Source organism: Ursus arctos, unplaced genomic scaffold (assembly GCF_023065955.2).
Source record: "Ursus arctos isolate Adak ecotype North America unplaced genomic scaffold, UrsArc2.0 scaffold_5, whole genome shotgun sequence".
NCBI lineage: Eukaryota > Metazoa > Chordata > Mammalia > Carnivora > Ursidae > Ursus > Ursus arctos.
In genome coordinates, this window is record NW_026623067.1 from 89,644,461 (window position 1) to 89,668,910 (window position 24,450).

Below are 24,450 nucleotides of genomic sequence, written 5' to 3' on the forward strand. Positions count from 1 at the left end.
AAACAAACAAACAAACAAACCCAAGTCTTCTTCTCTTCTCCCTGTGTGTCTCTCCTCTGTGTGTCTTTTATAAGGCCACTTGTTATTAGACCTAAGCCCCAATCAGATAATCCAGAACAATCTCATCTTGAAATCCTTAATTTCATTATATCAGCAAAGACCCTTTTTTCCAAATATAGTCACATTTACAGATTCCAGGAGCTAGGATGAGGACATATATTTGGGGGCCACCCTTCAAAGCACTACAGATGCTAACATTAAGGGAAGATGAGTGAAGTATAAATAAGAACTTGCTGTATTGCCTTTGCAAATTTTCTGAACATGTAAAATTATTCCAGAATAAAGCATATTTTAAAAAATAGATAGGTATTAAGGAGGACAAGGAGCACTGGGTGTTATACACAAACAATGAAGCATGGAACACTACATCAAAAACTAATGAAGTACTGTGTGGTGACTAACATAATATAATAATAAATAAAGAAACAGTTAATATTTAAGCAAAGCTGGCTTATTTTTTAAAGATTTTATTTATTTATTGAGACAGAGAGAGAGCGTGTGTGCACACAAATCAGGGGAGGTGAGAGGCAGAGGGAGAGAGAGAATCCTAAGCAGACTCCGAGCTGAGTGTGGAGCCCCATATGGGGCTCAATCCCACGATCCTGAGATCAGGGCCTGAGCTGAAATCAAGGTTCAGATGCTCAACTGACTGAGCTGCCCAGGCGCCCCTACACAAAGTTGTATTATGACATAAAAATTCAGAGATTGAAACAGTAAAAAGAGGTATCCACAAACAGACATCACTTTGAGGACAGTAACATGGGTGGCTGCTCTTACCTATAAATTTGTAAAGAATAACACTTCGATTAATAACAATACTCTAGAAGACACTTGGATTATATTTTGGTTTTGTAAGCATTGTCTAAGTTACCAGAGATGGAAAACCATCCTGGTCTTTCCAATATCTTCAACCAGAACTTTAAAGTGAAGAATGTGAAACTGCTATCATGTTTGGTTACTTTTCCCACCCTTTTTAATCATAGATTTAGAAGAAGGGGATCAATCACTGCAAATATACATATATTATTTGCAGATTCAACGACTCTTTGATTTTCTTTGAGTACTTGTCACATCACAGTAAAATTCCAAACTCTACAAAATCTGCTCTAGTTTATTCAGTGCTTTGAACAAATTGCAAGGTAAGCAGTTCCAATGGCTGATCCTTCTTCTGTATTTATCAACAAAGGCATTCCTACAGCTCAAACCTGTGATTTAAAAGCTTAAAATTATTATGTGGAGATGCTTCTATGCAAACTTTTTTTTTTTTTTTTTGGTCTCCTTTCTGAAATACATTCCTATCTAAGGATGTCAACCTATTTTCTTTTAGGTTTTTGGGTTATTTTCCTCAATATTATAAAATAGGATCTATTGTTTCAAATGGTTCATGTTGAAAAGTGAATTTAAGTTTATATAGAATTCTCACTCTTGTGGTTAGAACTCTGCACCGTTTTGGTGCAGGGGAAAGAATCTGCAGTCATGACAGTCAGATATGGACAAAATCCCACAGACACGGAGTACAGGAATGTCAGGTTTCACAGCCCTCGGATCCAGTCCTGACTGCAGACCAAACTTCTCTGACTTAGGCAGAATGACCACCCTCTCTTTCCAGAGTCATCCAGGGCCAGATAGAGATGAACAGTAAAGAGGGGAAATTGATCTCCATTCCAAGTTTCTCTGTGCTTCTGAACACAGACACTCAAACCCTCTTAAAACAAATCACTTAGGAAGCTCATTAAGGAGAGTCCAATCCCTGGCTTTTTCCCTCTGAGGAAAAAGAACACACACAGTTCTTCTCATACCCCACGTTTTCCTTACCACCAGATTCTAAACTTAGAACCTATTCTGCTGTTTTAAGTGACATATTTACCAATGTGTTGAAAAGAAAATGAAGATATAAGATATTATGATGTTTAAAAAGTATACATATCACTTTTTCCCCTAATAACCGGCTTATAAATCATAAAACCATCTGCTTTCTTCACCAACCCATAGACTTCCTCCTACCTGTCCTCCTTTACCTTTTCCTGCCTCATTTGAACCATCTGAACACTCCCTTTCCTCATGCCTATATCCCAAATGTAAGCTCTAGTCATCCTACCTCAAACCAAGTGGTCTCTGGGAAGTTCCCAAGAGTTCAGTTCTACCTGTCTGGTGTTACCTCTTTTTTTTTTTTTTTAAGAGAGAGAGAGAGCACACATGCCTGAGGGGGGTGAGGGGGGCGAGGGGGTGAGGCGGGCGAGAGGAGCAGAGGGAAGAGAGAGAATCCTAAGCAGATGCCCCGCTGAGCAGGGAGCTCCATCCCACAACTCTGAGATCATGACCTGAGCAGAAATCAAGAGTCAGACGCTGAACCGACTGAGCCGCCCAGGCGCCCGAGCTAGTGTTACCTTGTGAGAGAAGTCCTTGCTTCAGCTGCAGGAGAAAGTTCCTGGCAGCTATCTCTTTCATTTTCCACCGTCTGTTTCTGTCTATGCTCTTCTGAACTTCCTTGCTTCACAGCCATCACGCATTTTAATCATTGAATTTCATGAGACAAAGTTGCCTATGTGACCACCCCCTCCCACCAACACCTTTAGGACAGTTCTAGAGGGACAATTATAACACTCAGACTTGTAAGCTAGGCCTGCAAAGAGGGTTTTAACTATTTTGGGAGAGGCACAGTGTGGGGCATCTGAGCCTTGCAGTGCAGTACCAGGCTCTGTGCACATTGTCTCTTTTCCCCATATTCTAACCTATCGAGGATCCTTGGATGGGGCTGTCTCCAGACTATTCATGAAGCCTTTCACACTAGGCTAGAAGATTCCTCAACTTAAATGGTAGCTACTGCCTCTACTACCCTCCCTAGAATCCTACAGGATTGGAGTCCACTCTCCCTTTCTTCCATTCATTGACATCCTTCTTCCCATTTTACAGATCTCACCATCTTCCAGCTTCGCATTTTCCTGAACTCATTGTTTCCTCACTACATCTAACTATTATTTAAGAATTTACTAGATACTACAAGTTATTTTACCTATTCTCCCAAAATAACATCTGGTACTTCAAAGCAGAGCCATGATGCAAGATGAAAATATGAACTTCCTTTTATCGTGGGTATAAATATGAATGAAAATGCTTGTAAGTGTGGCTCAAGAATTGCCTACTCACAGAAAGCTAACACCTCTGTTATAATAAAGAAACTCTTCCTAATAACTGAGAAGTCATTCAAAAGTGATCTAAGAATAGGACTTCAGAAACGAAGTTGTGACAACTGGACTACATAGATCAATCAGCAAGAAGAGAGAAATGTTGAAAGAGTGAGGTTTTCAGTCTGAAGATTAAGGCTCAAATCCTCTCTCTGCTACTTACTAGCCATGTGACCTTGTTTAAATTTCTTAACTTTGAAGTATATTCACCTAATATCTTTTTTAGAAAATAGTTGCGCTCCCATTTATCATGCCTCCTTATATCCATTCCCTTCGACTTTCAGGTCCTCCCATTAAAAGTAGAGACTATTTCCTCATTCCCTGAATGAGGCCTGGCCTTGTACTCTGGTCCATACGACGCAGGAGAAGTTGCAAAATGCTGGTGCCTAACCTGAGCCTTGCGAGGACTTCACGCCTTCACTCACTCTCCTGGAACCCTGCAACATCCATGTTCACAAGCCCCGGCCAGCCTGCTGGAGGCACGATGTCCAGTCACTCCGGTGGGGCCCAGCTGAGAAAACCACCAAACTCCAGACCTACGAGTGAGTCATCCCAAACTAGTCAGTCCCCAGAAATCTGCCAACTTACTGTAGACACATGAGCAAGCCCGTTTAAGATCAGCTGAGCCTGGCCTACACCAGAAGAATCACCCAACCAAGCCACAGACTTGGCTTAAATAAATTCTTACTGTTTCAAGTCACTAAGATTTGGCACAGTTAGTTACCCAGTAATAGCTAACCGATATGTACACTACATAGGTTGTTGTGGAGATTAAATGAAAATAAAACAGAAGGGGCACCTGGATGGCTCAGTCTGTTAAGCATCATGGTCCCGGGGTCCTGGGATCAAGCCCCGCATCGGGTACCCTGCTCAGCAGGGAGTCTGCGTCTCCCTTTCCTGCTACCCCTCTCCCCGACTCTGCTCTCTCTCTCAAATGAATAAAGAATCTTTAAAAAAGAAAAAAAAAAAGAAAACAGAACACAGAATGTACTTATGACCATGCTTAGCACCTGGTAGATGTTTGATAAATTGCAGTTATTTTTATTATCATACCAAAATCATCTGTACTTTTAGGCTTATGAAGTAATATTTCATAAGACGGTGTTTTCTAATATTTCTGCTCAAAATCTGTATTAGTCAGGATACAAATGACAGAAATCCAACTCAACCTATATGACACGAAAAAGGAGTGGCTTATTAGAGCTAATATCAGACAGACCAACAGCCAGACCTCAAACAACATGACATTTCTCTCCTTTCCTCTTTGTGTCTCTTGGTGTAGGCCTCATTCTGACAATTGCCTTAGGCTTGCTCCACAGGAGGATAAAATCAGCCATCCTCAGCTACCCTTCCAGTCCTAGGAACACAGAAGCAAAAGCAGGTACTCCTCTTGCCTCCACTGTAAGAAAGTCCCAGACAAGGGCTCTCCCCGGCTTGGCTCATGCATCACATCTTAACCAATTGCAATGGCCAGGTGGATGGGGCTCTCTGACCCCATTCTGTCTTCTGCTGATCCTTGTGTAAAGAAAGGCAGTAGAGACGGCACTACAAGAGTAGGAAAAAAGAGGAAATGTGCTGGGTTGCAAAAATAATACTACCAGAAGCCTGGAATAAGAAGATGTGCTGTTGCCACCCTTGAATTCATTACATGTGCAATTGCCCCTTATTACCACTGGCCTAAATCTTTAGACTGGGTCTATAGTCCAATAAGGCAGAAAATAAACTGCCCTCAGAAACCGAATTCAGGGCTCTTTGTTTACTCTTCCTCTGTAATTATACTCCTTATAATCCTCTTAACCACCATGATATGGAGCAGTTCCAGGAACATAAGGGAAATTAAACTAACGTACATGTATTTTTAAGAAAAGGCACTTTATTACACTTGACTTTCCATTCCCTTACCAACATACAAATATTCGCATTGCATTCTAACAGGGTTTTTGGTGTTCTGGATACCGAGATTTTAGAGGCTTAAGCTGCCAGGGCTGAATTTATACCTAAGCTTGTAAAGATGGTGTCTCTTGTGAGCTGAACCATAGGATGGTGGAGATAGAAGAAAACTTAGAGATCACTTAAACCTAAATTGGGTGAAAATAGCAAAACATCTCGAGTTATAGGCTTTGGAGCCATGGGTGCCCCAGCTGTTCGTACTGCGGTTCTGGCTCGGTGTATGACGTAGATGCTGTTGTGTATATAAATATGGAATACATTAGTGTTCAACTTCGAAACCCTTCCTGCAGTATCAGTGCGCAGTCTAGTATAATTTATAACAAACTATTGCTATTGCTCAAGAGATCAATCCAGAAGTGAGGGATTCCAGCAAAGAGCTGAGCAGATTAAGATATATGTTGCCTTCTCATTTTGTCTATTTTATGATGTTCTAATTAATGTCTCCTTTTCATTTGGACCGAAAAGCACACCGTACTGTATAACTTTAAATAACTAAACTAGTTAAAACAATGATTTGGTTGTGCCAACCCTTTCCAGGGCATGTCAGAGTCTCCGACAGGAATTTACAGATAATTACATTACCTTACAGAGCAGTGGTGTTATGAGGAGACATAAAATTCAAGGGCAAACTAAGTCTATTTTTTGTGGCATACATGTGTAAGAACATGCAGAACTCCTTCATGAATTCCAAGAGGTCTGAGGAATTCCTTAATATTTAATTGTATTTAATTGACATTCCTTTTACCTCCTTCAATTTAGTTTGCCTGTGACTTCTCAGCTATAACATATAAAAACCACATGTAGACTGGATCGGCAGAATTAATATGGGTAAGACTCTTAAAATATATGTGCTCCAAATGCCATCTCTTACTAAAGCTTATCTATATAAAGTGTAGCAGGGGAAAACTACTGGAGAGACACAGAAGATAACCTTAACACTGTATTTAGGCACAAAACACAATCAGTATGCCAAAAGAAAATGCAATCCAGTTAGTGAAATCTTTTCTGAAAAAGGTTCTGGGTATAATTAAATATATATAAATACTAAATATATCTAAATAGAGATATATATAAAGATATATTTATAAATACCAAATGTACCTATATATATTTATATATTTATAAATATTAAATATATCTATATATTTATGTCATAGATATATTTAGTATATATATGTATCTACATTTGGTATATATATGTATCTATCTATATATATCTATGACATAGATATACAGATATATAGAAATATATTTAGTATTTATAAATGTTTATTTATATACATATGACATATATCGCATATCTTGCCTGTGAAGGAAAATGGAAACAGAACTACAAGGCTAAAAGGAAGCAGGAGATTTTCTACAGGTGAAGACACTTGGGACCCAGAGAGGTAGGGTGACTTGCTATGGACACTGCTATTTGGTGACAAAGTCACCTCTAGAATCCATCCATGGCTCCAGCATTTGTACTATCTACCTATTTATGAGGTTGGTCTGCACAGGATGCAAGTGGAAGACAGCTTTATTCTTTTTTCCAGTGTCTCTTCACACCTGCTTTCGGGACTCCTTTTCTAAACCCTTGAATGGAAGGTCCCACAGTTCTCTCTGTCCCTTTAAGTTGAAAGAGTAATCTTACTTGAGTATTCTAAAAGTCTCTTGTTTACTGTCAAAATTCCAAAATCTTATTGAATTTAAATTGGCTCCCCCAAGCTATCCTCCTAAAATGCAGTCCTGTGGGGTTAGGCTCTTCTACCTCTCTTGCTCTACTTCTGCCCGTGATCACACAGAAAAAAAGCAGCAGAATCAGCATTTGAACCTAGATAGTCTGGCTTTAGTTAATTTTCTTAACCTCTTCTCATTGGCCTCCTGTCACCGCCTGTTAATAGTCTCCCCCACAAGCCCCTGATTGCTGGCAAGCCAACCCTCCAGCCAACCCTGCTGGGCAAGGTCCCCTTAAAAATAACCCCACTTCTGGACTAGGGGAAACACACACCTTTGCCATGCCCCTTCCATGGGGGGGAAGACTGTTCCCACCAAAACCCTCTCTCTTTTTTGAGCTACTGCCAGGCATGGGTAACCCCAGCCACAGTCTCTCTTAGTAGGCATCACTGTCCTAGGGTCTCTCCAATTCCAGGGCATACATGTCAAATTCTCCCAGAAGTTCCCCATGGGGATGGGTATATTGCAGTGCACCAATGACTCTCTCAAACAGTCTTCATCACCGACTCTTCAACTCCAACCCCAGAGGTAAGCAATGAGCTAATATGGGTAGGACTGGTTACCTAATTATTTGACATGACCTGCTTAGGTAATCCCTTTAGAATTTGGAAGTACTTGGTACCTATTGTGTTTATCTTGGCATTAGGGCTTTGACCATATCTCTGAGACAAGGAATAAAGGTCACATTTTAAATCCTGATTCTGCTTCTGCTAGCTAAAAAAACTGAAAAGAAAGAAAAAAAGATATTTTAAGATTATTGGGATGAATTAATATTAAGAACTGTTCAAAGGTGCCTTTTCTTAAGGATTCCTTTTAGCTTACTAGTGGGTTAAGAAAATAACCATAAATCCAGAATTGGAAGGGACTTTTAAATTTATTCAACTATCTATCAGTTGCTAAGACTTTTCCAAGTTCTTACCCATCCATGCTTGAACATTCTAATGAAATCACCATCTTTTGAAATAGTTTGTTCCCATCTGGAGTTGCTTCCAACCTTCAGAGAGTCATGACATGAAACTGTCTCTTTAAGTTTTCTACCCCCTTGGCCCTAATTTGAACACAGAACAAGTCTAATCCCTTTCTCATGAGACAGACTTTCAAAATTTGAAGCCAGTGTCACCCCATCTTCTGATATTGCATTTTCTAATACCCAACTGCTTCAGTCACGCCCTCTGTAACAGCTTCTACAGCTCTCGTTACTTTGCTCATCTTCCTCCGGAACAGTCCCTGGCCTGCCTATGCCCCACGGGAGACAGAGCACCAGAACTGCAGCAAGGGTGGTCCCACCAGTAGAAGAGGGGACATCTCCTCTTTCCTTTTCCACGCCACACTTCGTGAATAATAAAACCTAAACTAATATTTACTCTGCTGACAGCCATGGTACACAGTTGATTGATACTAGATTCACGCCAACTACATTCCCTGAAGTCTTTTCTGGATGTGCTACAGCTAAGATATGACTTACCTAGTATATACGCTGTTGATTTTAGGACGCAAGTAGTAATCTTTACATGCATTCCCTTTAAAATCATTCTTCTAACGCTTACCAAGTTCAACCACCTTAAGATTTTAGAACTCTGATTTGACCATTTAATTTATTCTAACTTCATATCATCTCAAATTTTATCAGAATGCTTTCCACATCTTCATCCAAATCATGAATAAAAAGGATTAAAGAAAAAAGGCCAAGGACATCCCTAGAGACATCAATTGACATCATTCTATTAAATGGCACCACCTTGGTAACTGAACAATTAATTATCTATATACGTAATGACACTTATACCACACTTCAGCCAAAGGTGTGTTGTCAGAGACCTTGCCAAGCACCTTGCTCAAATTCATATTTCCAGGTTCTCCACCCTTCCCAGCTCTGGACACTTTGTTAAAGAAGAAAGTTTGCTGTGATGGGTGTTAAGCCTGTTCTGGCTTCTCATGAGTAAGTTGTGCTGCTTCCAAGGACTCACCAATCATTCATTTGATACTACAGAGTTGAGACCACTTTTGTTATTCTAGACCACAGTTTACTGAAATTACTTCTTCTCCTTTTGAAAATTTGAAGGACTGGAATCCTTGTACTTCTGACTTTCAGGCCCTTTTGGGCTCTCCGTGGTTTCTCACAGATCCCCACAGACCCATGGGTGCTCACTTTCAAGTTGTCTCAGTAGGAGGGTTTTAGGTTATTCCATTGAGAGACTTCATATCTCTAATGGAGCAGCTGGAAATCCTCTTTCAGTGGCTAAAACAAATATTAACATTAATATAATGAAAGCCACTCATTAGGATCCCAGGTTTTGAGCTGTTTGAGCTATTCTCTGCCCCTCAGGAGCTCCTGTCTTACGGAACATCCTCCAACGCTGCTCTCCGCTCCCCCAAAGAAAGGCTCCAGCACCATGAAAGAGCAAAGTTACTGATATGGAAACAGATGTCTCTAAAAATACCCTTGGAAATGTATGGACATGAAACACATGCCATATATATTTAGTCATAAAAATAAAAAATCATATATTTTTATCTAGCAACTATTTATTTCCACATATGTGACTAAGCACTGCAATCAAGTCATACCTGACTTAAAAAAAAAATGTAGACAGATTGCGCTGTCTAACCCACCAAAAAAAGTGTCTATGAATAATTCAACCCCAATTGCCATGTATATTTCCTGGCAGGCTGGCTCCTGACTAAAGCACCAGCTTTATTTATCTGACTGGCTTAGGACCTACAGTTCTGTGGCACAGAGAACCTTACCACTCAAAGACGTTTCATTCTTGTCTGGACTGGAATCCGTAAGATGTTCTTTTGGTTTACTCAAAGTAACATATTAAAACAGGTCTTTCCTGTGCAACTTGACCAGATGGTTTTTTTTAAATCAAAGCCTCACCTCTGATAAACTAGTTTAAAGCCAAGTTTAAAAAACATCAAGGAAGCTGGGGTGATTCTACTCAAATATGGATATTCGATTACTAAGTTCATTCCAGTTAAAGTGCAACCGCGAAGGACAGTGACAATTTTGTGCTTGGCTTGTACTGCCACCTGGTGGTATACTGCTTGTACTAAATCAGACCCATAAAGGAATTTCTTAAATTAGTATTTATTTAGCAGGTTTCAGTAACACTGTCATCAACAAGTCAGTACTTTCTATAAAATGGTGGTGCAGAGAAAATTTTACATAAGTCTTTGCTAACCAAGTTAAGATAAACCACATCTTACTCAAACACACCATTTATATATGAACACATCTAGCATTAATCACTAGTACATACACAATGAAAAATCTGTAAGAAAAAAATTTAAGCCCAATCACAACTCCTAAAATAAGAACAAAATTAAAGAAACAGACAAGGCTTCTCCAAACATAGATGCACCTAGCTTTTAGTACAAAAAAAAAGTCACATAAATATCAGAAAAACAAATTGGAAACTTAGGGTTCAAATAGTATCAGAAATCAGTAGTGTTACAAAAATATTTTTCATAGAATTCCTTAAGGCCCTGATACTTCTTGGTATGTTTTAGAATTCATGTTTATCTTTTGTAAAGTATCTCTTTTTACCTTTGATTCTACTGGATTATCAGCGTTCACATGGATTAACATGAATTATTTTATTATTACGGATTATATTTGTTACAATTATATTTGTTATAAGATTTTAGCCCATTTAATACATGGAATTTCTCTTTAATTATTAAAGACAGAGAAGTTTTAAATTTTGCCAAATTAAGATTATCAATTATTTCCATATTCCTTTTATTTTTAAAATAATTTTTACTTATATTATTTTGAAAGGTTATGTTTTCTCATGATCAAAAAGCCAGATAAATTGCTCTACTGCCTCATCATTCATTGTAACCAGCTTCTTGCCACCTTCCAGAAACAACCACTGATTTTCAAGTTTAGTAAGTCCTTTCTACAATCAAGCAAATATTTTTACTTAGCCCTTCTATCATTTGATTTTTCTTCCATTTAATTATTTAAACTATATAGGCCTTATTTTGCTTTATGTCAAGTAAAACTTTTTTTTTTTTTTTTCCAAATGACAAGTCACTCTTGCCAGCAACATGTATGGGTTAAGCCCACCCTTCTCTGCTAATTTGGGAAGTTTGCTTTAAGACATACCAAAATTTAACAAATACTAACAATTATTATGAGTTACATCTTTCATTCTACTGATAGATGAGTACCTATGCCATTACCATACCGATCTAATTATCTTAGAGTTTAAATATGGCTTAATATTTAATATTAGAATATGTTTACTATTTAATATTAAGGAAGGAGTTAGTCTTCCACCGTTACTATTCTTTTTCTAAACTGCTCTGACTGTTCTCATCAGTTTTTTATTCCAAACAAGAACTTCATAATAATTTTGTTAGGTTTCCAAAAAATTTTGACCAAGTTACTTTAAAAAAAGAGACTTGGTGGGAATTGCTCTAAATTATAAATAATTTTGGGAAGAATTATTACCTTTACACATAGGTTATTAGAAAAAGCAGGATTAGTGATAAGCTCTTTTGATGTTCTTAAGCTGGATGGTTTTTCAAGGAACAAATTGATGAAGAAACTCAAAAGGTGTTTTGTGCCTGCAATATGGCAGGAGAGATATGCAGAGAAATCCCCTAATTCAGAATAATTAAAAATGCTGGATGAAGTATTATTTTTCTTTTTTTTAGTTTCAGGGTAGAGTTTAGTGATTCATCAGTTGTATACAACACCCAGTGTTCATTATATCAAGTGCCCTCCTTAATGCCTGTCACCCAGTAACCGCATCCCCCCACCCACCTTCCCTTCAGCAACCCTAAGTTTGTTTCCTAGAGTTCAGCATCTCTTATGGTTTGCCTCCCTATTTTCATCTTATTTTTCCTTCCCTTCCCTTACGTTCATCTGTTTTGTTTCTTAAATTCCACATATGAGTGAAATCATATGGTATTTGTCTTTCTCTAACTGATTTATTTCACTTAGCATAGTACCCCCTAGTTCCATCCACATCATTGCAAATGGCAAGATTTCATTCTTTTTGACAACTGAGTAATATTCCAGTGTGTGTGTGTGTCTGTTCATGTCTTTGCGTGTCTGTGCATGTGTGTGTGTGTGTACCACATCTTCTTTATCCATTCATCTGTCAATGGACATCTGGGCTTTTTCCATATTTTGCAATTTTGGACGTTGCTGCTATAAACATTGAAGTGCATGTGCCCCTTCAAATCACTCTTTGTATCCTTTGGATAAATACCTAGTAGTACAATTGCTGGATCATAGGGTAGTTCTATTTTTAACTTTGTGAGGAAACTCCATACTGTTTTCCAGAGTGGCTACACCAGCCTTGAATAAAATATTTTTAAATATCATTCTAAATGAATGGCTGAGTCGGTTGAAAAAATAAGGGAAGTCCTCAGAAGCCACAAGTAAAAGATAGCATGAATCCAAAGCAAGTTCTGGAACTGGCATTTGCTTGGGATATTTATCTATCCTTGGTGGCTTAGAACTTAGGCTTCATAGAGCCATATGGGAGTTAGAAGATAAGACATGAGGCCTGGGCAAGGTGGGAAACAGAACTTCCCATGCATGATGCATGCATAAGGTTGTGTCCCATGAAAGGCAACATCCTTAGTAAATGAATTACATGATTGGGGAGGGGGTGAGTATTCACCCTACAAGACAATCAGTAGAGGTAATAAACCTAAGTATTATGAAGAAGGATGAAACAGGGAAGGGTAGTCTCCTTTGAAAATTACTAACACAAGTCTTCTGCTCATGTAGGATAGGGTACATCCTATCTTATGTGGTGTGGTTAGGATAGTCTGAGAGTGTTCCTAGGTTAGCAGTGCCCCAAATACCCAGCAAGAACAAACATATAATCCTTTCTAGAAGAACAGACCCAAATGGTTACCACAACTTTAAAAAAAAAAAAAAAATCACAAACCTATGAGAAAATAGACAAGTGACAGTGAGTTGAAACAGAGTTAGACTATGCAAAGTTTTTACTTATAGGATATCAAACGAGTATGTTTAATATATTTCAAGAAATAAAAGATGGCACATTGGCAAAGGAACAAAAAATATCACAAATAACCTATATTTCTGAAAAAGAACGAAAAAGAAATCCCAGAAAAATAATTTCTAATAATTGACATTAGAATCTCAATGTTTAAATTGGGTTTAAGACGGCAATATAAGAGGCTCTTGAGCTCACATCCTCCTATGGACACACCAAATCTACAGCTACATATAGAACGAGTGCCTCTGAAAGAAATCCAGAAACTACCTGAGTGGCCCCCACACACTGGTAAATGAGAAAAGACACACATCAAACCAATAGGAGAGGCTAATAATCTCACCATAAACCCCAACCCTGGTGCAGCAACACACAGCCAGGGGGGACTCACAACTCCAAACTTCTCACTGAGGAATGAAAGGTTTAGATTTTACATCTGGTGCCCCAAATTTTAAAACCTCCATCTGAGAAATGGGTGCCCCGAACACCTAGTTTTGAAAGCCAGTGGAGTTTGCAATCATGAGACAACTAAAGCTACAGAAAACTTAAGAGTCAGTTCTGAAAGTGCTGGTAAGAACTCACCACAGCAAATCCCCTGGGGCCAGCACAGACCCAGAGAACACAAACGTGCCCAGTCTTTCTGTGAAAGAGGCCTTTTTCATATCTTAACAGCTACAGCCTGCATGGTAGGCTTCCAATTCAGCACATGACAAGGGGCTGACTACAATACTCTCCAGAGACCAGGGAGGCTGGTAGGCACCGCCTTTGTGCTCTCCTGCTGCCTCACTGCAGGTTGCCAATATTTCCAGGAAAGGAGTTTGTGTATACATCTGGGGTCCTAGTTTTTGTGGCTGCCATCCAAAGGATGCCCCTGGCTCTAGTGGACAGTAGGGATTACGTTTGCAGGTGCCATGAAACTGTAACAGAGAAACAGTTCTTGGCTAACTATCTCCTCAGGGCATAGTACTGATAAGGCCGCAGACAGAAATGCCCATATCCCAGGCTTCTCCTGAGAGAGGTATATTTGCGTACTTTAAAAGCTGCGAAGGTCCAAGTGCCAATAAGCCTGAATCTAGGTGCTGACTGAGTTCCTCCCCTTTGGGACACTGGCAGGTCTTGACATGTCTTTAATATTGGGAGCCACTAAGAGCAAACAAGACTGTTTACACATCACAAAGATTTGAGAGACAGCCAATCGCTAGGGCAGGGTTGAACGATAAGGTTCATCTCCCACACAAGACCACTAGGAGATGTGGCTCTTTTACCTAATGCATAGAAACCAGCACAGAGTCAAGAAAAATGAAGAAACAAAGGAATATGTTCCAAATAAAAGAACAAAACATCAGAAATAGATATAATGAAACAAAAATAAGTGATAAACCTAACAAAGAGTTCAAATGTTCAAATAATGGCATAAAAATGCTCACTGAAGTCAGGAGGACAATGCATGAACAAAGTGAGAATTTTAACGAAGGGATAGAAAATATAAGAAAGTACCATACAGAAATCACAGAGCTAAGGAATACAAAATCTGAACTGAAAAATTCAATAAAGCTGTTCAACAGCAGACTGGTTGCAGTGGAAGAAAGGATCAGTTACTCAAAGACAGAGTAGTGGAATTCATCCCATCAGTGGAGCAAAAGAAAAAAGGATAAAGACAGATTAAGGGACTTACAGGACACCATCAATCACACCAATATTTGCATGATAGGGGACTCAAAAGGAGGAGAGAGAAAGGGGCAGAAAACTTATTTAAAGAAATAATGGCTGAAAACTTCCCTAACCTGGGGAAGGAAAAAGACATTCAAATCCAGGAATCCCAGAGAAGTCCAATAAAATGAACCCAAGAAAACCTATGCCAAGACACATAATTAAAGTGTCAAAAGCTAAAACTAAGAAGAGAATCGTAAAAGCAGCAAGGGAAAAACAACGTGTTACATACAAAGAAACTCCCATGAGACCATTGGTAGAAACTTTGCAGGCCAGAAAAGAGTGGCACAATATATTCAAAGTGCTTAAGGAAAAAACTGCCAACCAAAAATGCTCTACCTAGCAAAGCAGTCCTTCAGAACTGAAGGAGAGAAAGAGTTACACAGACAAGCAAAAGCTTAAGAAGTTCATCACCACCACATTGGCCTTACAAGAAATGTTAAGGTCCTTCCTTAAGCTGAAATGGAAGGACACTGATTAGCAACAGGAAAACATTTGAAAGTATAAATCTCACCAGTAAAGGTAAATACATAGCTAAACTCAGAATAATCTAATGTAATGGTGATGAGTTAATCAATCCTAAATCTAGCATGAAGTTAAAAGAAGAAAGTAATAAAAAAAAAACACCTTGTAACTACAATAATTTGTTAATGAATACATATGTAAAAAGATATAAATTATGACATCGAAAATATAAAACATGAGAGAGGGAGGTAAAAATGTAGAGTTTTTTAATGCATTTAAACTTATTGTTATCAGTTTAAAATAGACTGTTATAACTTTAGGATGTTTTATGTAAGCTTCATGGTAACCACAAAGCAAAAGCCTACAGTAGATACCCAAAAGATACAGAGAAAAGAATCTAAGCATATCACTACAGAAAAGTATCAAATCACAAAGAAAGCAAGAAAAGAACAAAAGAACTACAAAACAGCCAGAAAACAATGAACAAACTGGCAATAAGTCTGTACCTATCAATATTTACTTTAAATGTAAATGGATTAAATTGTTTAATCAAAAGATAAAGCATGGTTGAATAGATCTAAAAAAAATAAGACCTGGGGCACCTGGCTGGCTCAGTTGGTAGAGTGTGCAACTCTTGATCTCAGGGTTGTAAGTTCAAGCCCCACATTGGTGTAGAGACTACTTAAAAATAAAATTAATAATAATAATAAGAAGGAGAAGAAGAAGAAGAAGACCACCCAACCATATCCTGCCTACAAGAGACTTACTTCAGTTTTAAGAACACACATAGACTGAAAGTAAAGGGATAGAAAAAGATACTCCTTAACCTAGGGAAGAAAAGAAAGCAAGGGTAGATGTATCAGACAAAACAAACTTTAAGACAAAGACTAATAAGAGACAAAGAAGGTCATGATATAATGATAAAGTGGTGAATCCAAGAAGAGGATATGACAATTGTAACTGTGGATCCAATATAGGAGAACCAAGATTATATAAAACAAATACTAACATAACTAAAGGGGCTAATAGATAGCAATACAATAATAGTAGGGGACTTCAATATCTCACTTTCATCAATGAATAGATAATCCAGACAGAAAATCAGTGAGGAAACGTTAGACTTAAACTATACATTAGACCAGAGGAACTTAATAGACATTTAAAGAACCATTCCACCAAAAAGCAGTAGAATACACATTCTTCTCAAGCACACATGGAACATTCTCCAGGAAAGACCATATTTCAGGCCACAAAACAAGTCTTAATAAATTTAGAAGACTGAAATCATATCAAATGTCTTTTCCAACTCCAGTGGTATTAAATTAGAAATCAATTATAAGAAGAAAACTGGAAAACTCACAAATATGTAGCAATTAAACAACATGTTACTGAGTAGCCAATGGTCAAAAAAGAAATTAAAAGATAAATAAAAAATATCTTCAGACAAGGGCACCTGGATGGCTCAGTCGGTTAAGTGTCCAACTCTTGATTTCAGCTCAGGTCATGATCTCAGGGTTGTGAGACCAAGCCCCACACTGGAAGCATGTAGTCTGATTAAGATTCTCTCTCTCGGGGCGCCTGGGTGGCACAGCGGTTAAGCGTCTGCCTTTGGCTCAGGGCGTGATCCCAGAGTTCTGGGATCGAGCCCCACATCAGGCTCTTCTGCTATGAGCCTGCTTCTTCCTCTCCCACTCCCCCTGCTTGTGTTCCCTCTCTCGCTGGCTGTCTCTCTCTCTCTGTCGAATAAATAAATAAAATCTTTAAAAAAAAAAAAAAAAGATTCTCTCTCTCTCCTTCTGCCCCTCTCTTCTGGCTCATGCGTTCTCTCTTACTAATTGTATAATTTTTTTCAGACAAATGAAAATGGAAATATAATAACCAAAACTAATGGGATTCAGCAAAAGCAGCTGTAAGAGTGAAGTTCACAGCAATAAGTGCCTACAGCAAGAAATTAAAAAGATCTCAAATAATGAACCTAACTTTATACCTTAAGGAACTAGAAAAAGAAAATGAAGCCCAAATTTGGTAGAAAATAGGACAGAAAGATCAGGGCAAAAACAAATGAAATGGAGATTAAAAAGACAATAGAAAGGATAAATGGAACTAAGAGCTGGTTCTTTGAAAAGATAAATAAAATAAGCAAACATTTAATTATACCCACTAAGAAAAAAAAAGAGTCAAATAAAATTAAAAATGAAAGAGATGTTGTCACAACTAATAAACAGAAATGCAAAGACTCATGAGACTACTATGAACAAATATACACCAGCAAGTTAGGCAACCTAGAAGAAATGCATAAATTCCTAGAAACATACAACCCTCAAGACTGAATTGTGAAGAAACGGAAAATCTGAACAGACCAATTACAAATAAAGAGATTGAATTAGTAATCAAAAACCTCTTAACAAACAAAAGTCCAGGGCCAGATGGCTTTACTGGTGAATTCTACCAAACATTTAAAGAAAAATTAATACCAATCCTTCTTTTTTTTTTTTTTTTTTTTAAAGATTTTATTCATTTATTTGACAGAGATAGAGACAGCCAGCGAGAGAGGGAACACAAGCAGGGGGAGTGGGAGAGGAAGAAGCAGGCTCACAGCGGAGGAGCCTGATGTGGGGCTCGATCCCATAACGCCGGGATCACGTCCTGAGCTGAAGTCAGATGCTTAACCGCTGTGCCACCCAGGCGCCCCAATACCAATCCTTCTTAAACTCTTCCAAAAAATAGAAAATGAAGGGGTACTCCCAAACTCATTTTATGAGGCCAGCATTACCTTGATACCAAAACCAGAGAAAAGAAAAGAAAAGAGAAAAGAAAAGAAAATTACAGGCCAATATCCCTGATGAACATTGATGAAAAAATTCTTCAAAAAAAAAAAAATTGCAAACTGAACTAAACAGCACATTAAAAGGACCATGCACCATCATCGGTGGAATTTATTCTAGGGATGTGAGGTTGGTTCAACATCTGCAAATCAATCAATACGATATACATTAACAAAATGAAGGATTAAAATTATAGGATTATCTCAAAAGGTGCAGAAAAAGCATTTGAGAAAATTCAACAGCCATTCATGATAAAACTCTCAAAGTGGCTATAGAGGGGGCATATCTCAACACAATGACACCATATGCCATATATGGCAAGCCCATAACTAACATCATACCTAACAGTGAAAAACTGAAAGTCTTTCCTCTTGGAACAGGACCAGGTTGCCCACTCTTGCCACTTTTATTTAACATAGTACTGGGAGTCATAGCTAGATTAATTAGGCAAGAAAAAGAAATAAATGCATCCAAATCAAAACAGAAGAAGTAAAACTGCCTCTATTTGCAGATGACATAATAAAAACCCTAAAGACCACCAAGAAACTTAGAACTAATAAATGAATTCAATAAACCTGCAAGATACAAAATCATTATATGAAAATCAGTTGTTTCTATACACAAAACAGAAAAAGAAATTAAGAAAACAATCACATTTACAATTGTATCAAAAAGAATAAAATACCTAGGAATAAACTTAACCAAGGAGGTGACAGACCTGTACACTGAAAACTATAAGACACTGATAAAGGAAGTTGAAGAAGACACAAATAAATGGAAAGACAGTGCTCACGGATCAGAAGAATTAACACTGCTCAAATGTCCATATCATCCAAAGTGATATACGGACTTGATACAATTCCTATCAAAATTCCAATGGCAGTTTTCAGAGAAATAGAACAAACAACCTAAAATTTGTATGAAAGCACAAAAGACCTCAAATAGCCAAAGCAATCTTGAGAAAGAAAAAAGTTTATGTCACTGAAGTGACTCTTGGTGAACTCTCTGGTAGACTCAGGATTGGGCAGCTTGCCAGAGGAAGCATGTGACTAGAGAGCTGGAAATTTTGTTTAATCACCAATAACCAGTGATTTAACCAATCATGTCTGTGTAGGGGAATCTCCCTAAAAACTCCTAAACAAGGAGGTTCAGGGAGCTTCTGGGTTAGTTAACACGTCCAAGTGCTGGGAGGGTGGCATGCCCAGAGAAGGCACAAGCTCCATGCTCCACCCCACACCGTAACGCCCTATTCATCTCTTCCATTTGGCTGTTTCTGAGTTGTATGCTCTATAATATACTGGTAATAGGAAGTAAAGTGTTTTCTGAGCATCTGAGTCACTGTAGTGAATTATCAAAACCAAGGTGGGGGAAAGGTCATGTTAATCCTCAAATTTCTGGCTGGGCAAACGTGTGAATAGCTGGCCACCCCACTGCAGCTGGCAAATGAAATGGGGGCAGTCTTGTGGGAGTGAGCTCTTAACCTGGGGGGTCTGATGCTAATTCCAGGGAATTACTGGACACCCAGTTGATGTCAAAGAATCAGAGAACTGATTGGCGAGAGGGGAAAAAAACTAAGAATAATGAACAACCTCCTGCCAACAAATTCACAAATATGGAAGAAATGGACACGTTTCTATGAAAGACGACTTACCGAACATGACTAAAGAAGAAAAAACATGAATGGTCCTATAACCATTAAAGAAACTGAATCAGTAGTTTAACTTCTTCCCACAAAGAAAATACTAGACCCAGATAGTTTTAAAAGTATGTGGTTTATTTTTTTTAATTTTTAAAAACTATTTTATTTATTTATATGATAGAGAGAGAGAGCACAGAGGGAGAGTGAGAGGAAGAAGCAAACTACCTGCTGAGCAGAGAGCCCAACATGGGACTCGATCCCAGGACCCTGGGATCATGACCTGAGCTGAAGGCAGATGCTTAACCAAATGAGCCACCCCGGCGCCCCAAAAAGTATGTGGTTTATTTTTAAAATTTAAAAAATTAATTCTGACATTATCTTAAATTTTTTGGAGAAGAGAAAAAGAGGAAAAGTTACCCCAAGTAATTTTATAAAGCCACTTCAGGCATACTCCACAGAACATCTCCCTGTTTGATGTTTTTCCAGTAAATGCCCTCTCATACTTAATTCTCCAATGTCATACAACATACATATCTCTCAAAACAACACTTCAACTGAGATTTATGTAGGAAATATTTTATTTAGCACCCCAAAACTCCATATAACATTTTTACCAATAACAACAACAAAAGTGTAGGAAATGCCTTGAGTTACACTAGAAACATTTGGTAAAATGTCCACATCATGTCAGCAAATCAAAAAGCATACCGAATATCAATGAAGGGGATATTCCACATAAATGCTACTGGTGATAAAAGAAACATTAAAATATCATCCCTTGTGTGAATCATTCTCTGTCACATTTCCACAGTGCCCTTCATATTTCCTATTGCCCTTTTTTCCCTAGTCGTGCAGAATAAGAACTAAAATGGTTGAGAAAGTGTCAAGGAGCTCAATGGAGAAGGAAAAAAAGCAAGCAGAAAAGCAGTAACAATGAGAGTATGTTACTGCTGACAAAGCGACTATTTGTTAACAGCTATATTGTTTAGTGATTCAGGAAGCAAAGCTTTGAATATTTACATCCCAACGTTACTTAATAGAGGTTTGCTTACCTTATTATAGTTACATTTTAGGAAACTGGTTTGGGTTAACAAGTAACAAATTACAATGATATTATTTAAAATAAAAAGAAATAGGCTCCCAGTTAAGGTTTTTGCAGGGAACATCTGATTTTCAGAAACAAATTAGTAATATTAGGTAGATATCTATATAATTGCACAACAAAACTATCAAAGACAGGATGAGAAAGATAACCACAGTCCCATCGCATCCATAAATGCAAGTGCAAAAATTCTAAGCAATATTTTTTGAAATGACCAATTTGGTGTCTTTCAGAAATGGCAGACTGACTGCTTCAACATCAGAAATAGCATTAATGCAGAGCACCTGGCTGGTGCAGTCGGGTAAGTGGTTAAGCATCTGACTCTTGGTTTTGGCTCAGGTCATGATCTCTGAGTAGTGAGACTGAGCCCTGTATCGGGCTCTGCACTAAAGCGGAGTCTGCTTAAGAGTTTCTCTCCCTCTCCCTCTTCCTCTCTCCCTCTGCCCCTCCCCCCTGCTCTCTCTCTCTCCCTCTCTCTCAAATATTAAATAAATCTTAAAAAAAAAAAGAAAATTGCATTAATGCAATTCACCACATTAACAAATTACAAGAAAAAACATACATTCATCTCAACAGAGGCAGATAAAACATCTAATAAAATTTGACATGCATTTATGATAAAAAAAAAAAAACTATCAGCAAACTAGGTATACATGGAAACTCCCCTAACCTGATGAACAACAGGAAATACATAAAAATGTTATCCACATCATACACATGTGCTGAAACTTCAAAAGCATTCCTTTAAAATCATGAATAAGGGGCACCTGGGAGGCTCAGTCAGTTAAGCATCTGCCTTCAGCTCAGGTCATGATCCAGGAGTCCCAGGATCGAGCCCTGCATCGGGCTCCCTGCTCAGCAGACAGGTCAGCTCCCTCTGACCCTTCCCCCTCTGCCTCTCTCTCTCTCACACTCAAATAAAATCATGAACAAGACAAGGATTTCTACTATTGTCTATTAGACACTCTCCTAGGCGCCCTAGTTTGGACATTCTTTGCCACACACGTGCACACACCCACACACACAATATAAGAATTAGAAAGAAAGAAAGTTTCTGCAGAAAATATGATTTTTTAAGAAGAAAATCCCAAGAACTTTACAAATGACTTTAAATTACAAAAAGTATTCGAATTATTAATGTCTATTGGATATTAATTCACATCTATAGCACCCACCATAACAAACTTTGACTCTATATGGTTAGAATGAAATATGTACAGTTTATCTGCAAAATCTTATTTATGTTCCTGATGAGAACACTGGAGTGGGACAGGAAGGAGTGGGGTAAGAAAAACAGCTCTTCTCACTCTGCCCCTTACAGGATGTGTTGGTTTTTCCTGCTGCCATAACAAATTCACACAAATTTACAGCTCAAAACAACACAAATTTATTATCACACCTCTGGCTAAAATCAAAGCAACTGCAGGGCTGTGCTCTTTTCTGGAGACTCTAGGGGAAAGTCGGTTTCCATACTCATTCAGGATGTTGGCAGAATTCAGTTCCACGCAGTTGTAGAAATGAAGTCCCTGGTTCCTTGATGTCAGCTGAAGGCCAATCCCACCTACTAGAGCTGAAACTGCGTTCTTTGGCTGCAAAGATCTTCTTCCTCCCGTTTCAAAGTTAGCAGTGGAATGTTGAGTCCCTCTCCTGCCTTCTCTTCTGCCACGTCTCTAATTTTTCTGCCTTCCTCTTCAATTTTTATCTCCCTATATCATGGTCCCCAACATTAATCATCTGCAAAGCCTCTTTTACCCTATAATGAAACATCCACAGGCTCAGGAGATGAGGATGTGGACGTCTCTGGGGGACCATGCTTCTGCCTACCGCACAAGGAAACCCAGCTACTTCCATGTCTGCACTAACACCACACGTAGCCCCAGTAGGTGGGGGGAAAACTAGGTAGAAAATATCCTCTATATTTCTCTTGCGTCCTTGCTGCTTGCCTTGGCTTAATTATTGGCTTTTCCTTATTAGGCTATGTGAGGTTGAAGTAGACAGGAAGATGAAGAATTTAGAATAGATTTCCTGACACCAATCTAATCCCGTAATGGGAACAAATGCCTCCCCTCTATCTACTCTTGAACCATTCAGAGTTTTGGAAAGAAATATAAAGGGGAGAATGGAAAGCATAAGGTGGGAACAAAAATGTCAAGCCATTAAGAGAAAAACATCAGCATATTTCTCCTTTCCTTAAGAACTCAACCCAAGAAGATTCCATACCTGGGGTGGGGGTAAACAAGAGGAAGAGCCAAGCTCACGAGAGTCATTTGTTGTATGTTACTATGTAACATGATTCCACAAGACTTTAATTCTTTAGCACGTGGTTCATTGGTATAGTTATTATCTTATAAATGAGGAAACTTGGGGCTCAAAGAGGTGGTTATTTACCTAAGAGAACAAGTGTCAGAGCTAGGTGTAAACCCAGGTCTGCTGGCTGCTCCAGCTCAAGGGAAATTCGTTCCTCTCCCTGACTTTCCCTAGCAAGAAGGCAAGATTGAGATTTGTTATAAACCCCACACTGTACCATTCGATGTCTTGAAATTATACTCCTAGAAGTATCCTCCTTCCCCAACCTTTTCTCCCCCAGATGTTACAGCGACCTCCTAATAAAGGTCTTCGCTATTTCCTTTCTTGTGATCATTACACATTTACTCCTTCTGTATGTCTCCATTGTCCTCGATTTAATGGTATCATTCCAGCTAGTCCTTGTGTGAGTTGTGGGCTTGAATTTTACCTTTTTCCTTTCTTCCTTATCTCTCTCTTTCACTAGCTTCAAAGAAATGAGGAAGAGTCCTAGGATGTGGCCTCTTGATGAGTCTCTGCTAGGACCCACAGGAGCAAGGAGACCCCCTGTCTATATCGCACAGCAGATCTCACTACAGTCTCTATTCCTTCAATGCATTAGGGGTATGAGGCAAAAAGCCAATTAACAACTTCTGCTTTATTTCTGGTAATCATTAACCAACTCTAAAATTTCAGCGTAAGATCCCAATTCCTACTGCAAGTACAAAGCCTCATATGATTTGCTCCTACCTGTCTCTTCCGCTGCATCTTACGCCACTGTGCACTCCTTCACGCTGCTCCAGCCACACAGGCTGCTTCCCAGCTCTGGAAATGGGACTAGTCTGAACTGAAATGGGCTGGAAGTATAAAATACACACCGGACTTTTAGGCAAAATATATCATTAATATAGATCATTAATCATTAATGATTTTCTATTGATTCCATGTTGTTACTACTGAGATGAACGTAACTTGCTCCTTTTTACTGTTTTGTGGCAGTTCGAACACCTGAACGGGATTGGCGGTCCGCACCGTTTCTGTGGGACAGGCTGTTCGACCGCACAACCTCCTTCTGTCTCCTCCTCGGCACTTACGCTCTCTGGACCCCCAGTGTGCACGTCACCTGTTCAGCGCCTTTCCGGCCCCGCCAGAACGTCAGGCAGGACCCCTGCCCCTCTCATTCCCACCTGACCCAGGCACTGAGGTGGGAGCCTGAAGCGAGTTAACAACTCCACGAATCTATTCTTTGAATGAAGAACCTTACTCTTCCTCAGCCGTGGAGAACACGAGTTCTCAAGTCCTCTGAGCTACCGAGGCTCAGCGCGGGACACAGGCTCCCGACACCGCGAGGGCTGGGGACACAGCCACACCGGAGGACGCCCGCCCGGGCGACAGCGCCGGCCGCACGACGCACAGCGCGGACCGCACGCCCTCCCGTCCGTCTTCCTCCCTGGAGCCCCGCCCCCCGGCCAATCGCTGCGCACTTCGCCCTCGCGCCACACGGCGGCGTCTCGCGAGGGCG

The 24,450-nt window shown here is 39.1% G+C and overlaps 1 long non-coding RNA gene across 1 annotated transcript in view; it reads right to left on the reverse strand.

Moving 5' to 3' along the window:
• LOC113254996 (uncharacterized) overlaps positions 1 to 24,347 on the reverse strand; it is a 268,574-nt gene extending 244,227 nt beyond the window's left edge. The window contains exons 1-2 of the long non-coding RNA XR_008957588.1: positions 24,193 to 24,347; positions 23,679 to 23,785 (exon numbers count right to left, since the gene is read on the reverse strand). This is a non-coding gene — a long non-coding RNA (uncharacterized LOC113254996). The remainder of the gene's footprint in view (positions 1 to 23,678; positions 23,786 to 24,192) is intronic.
• Positions 24,348 to 24,450: the final 103 nt, after the last annotated feature.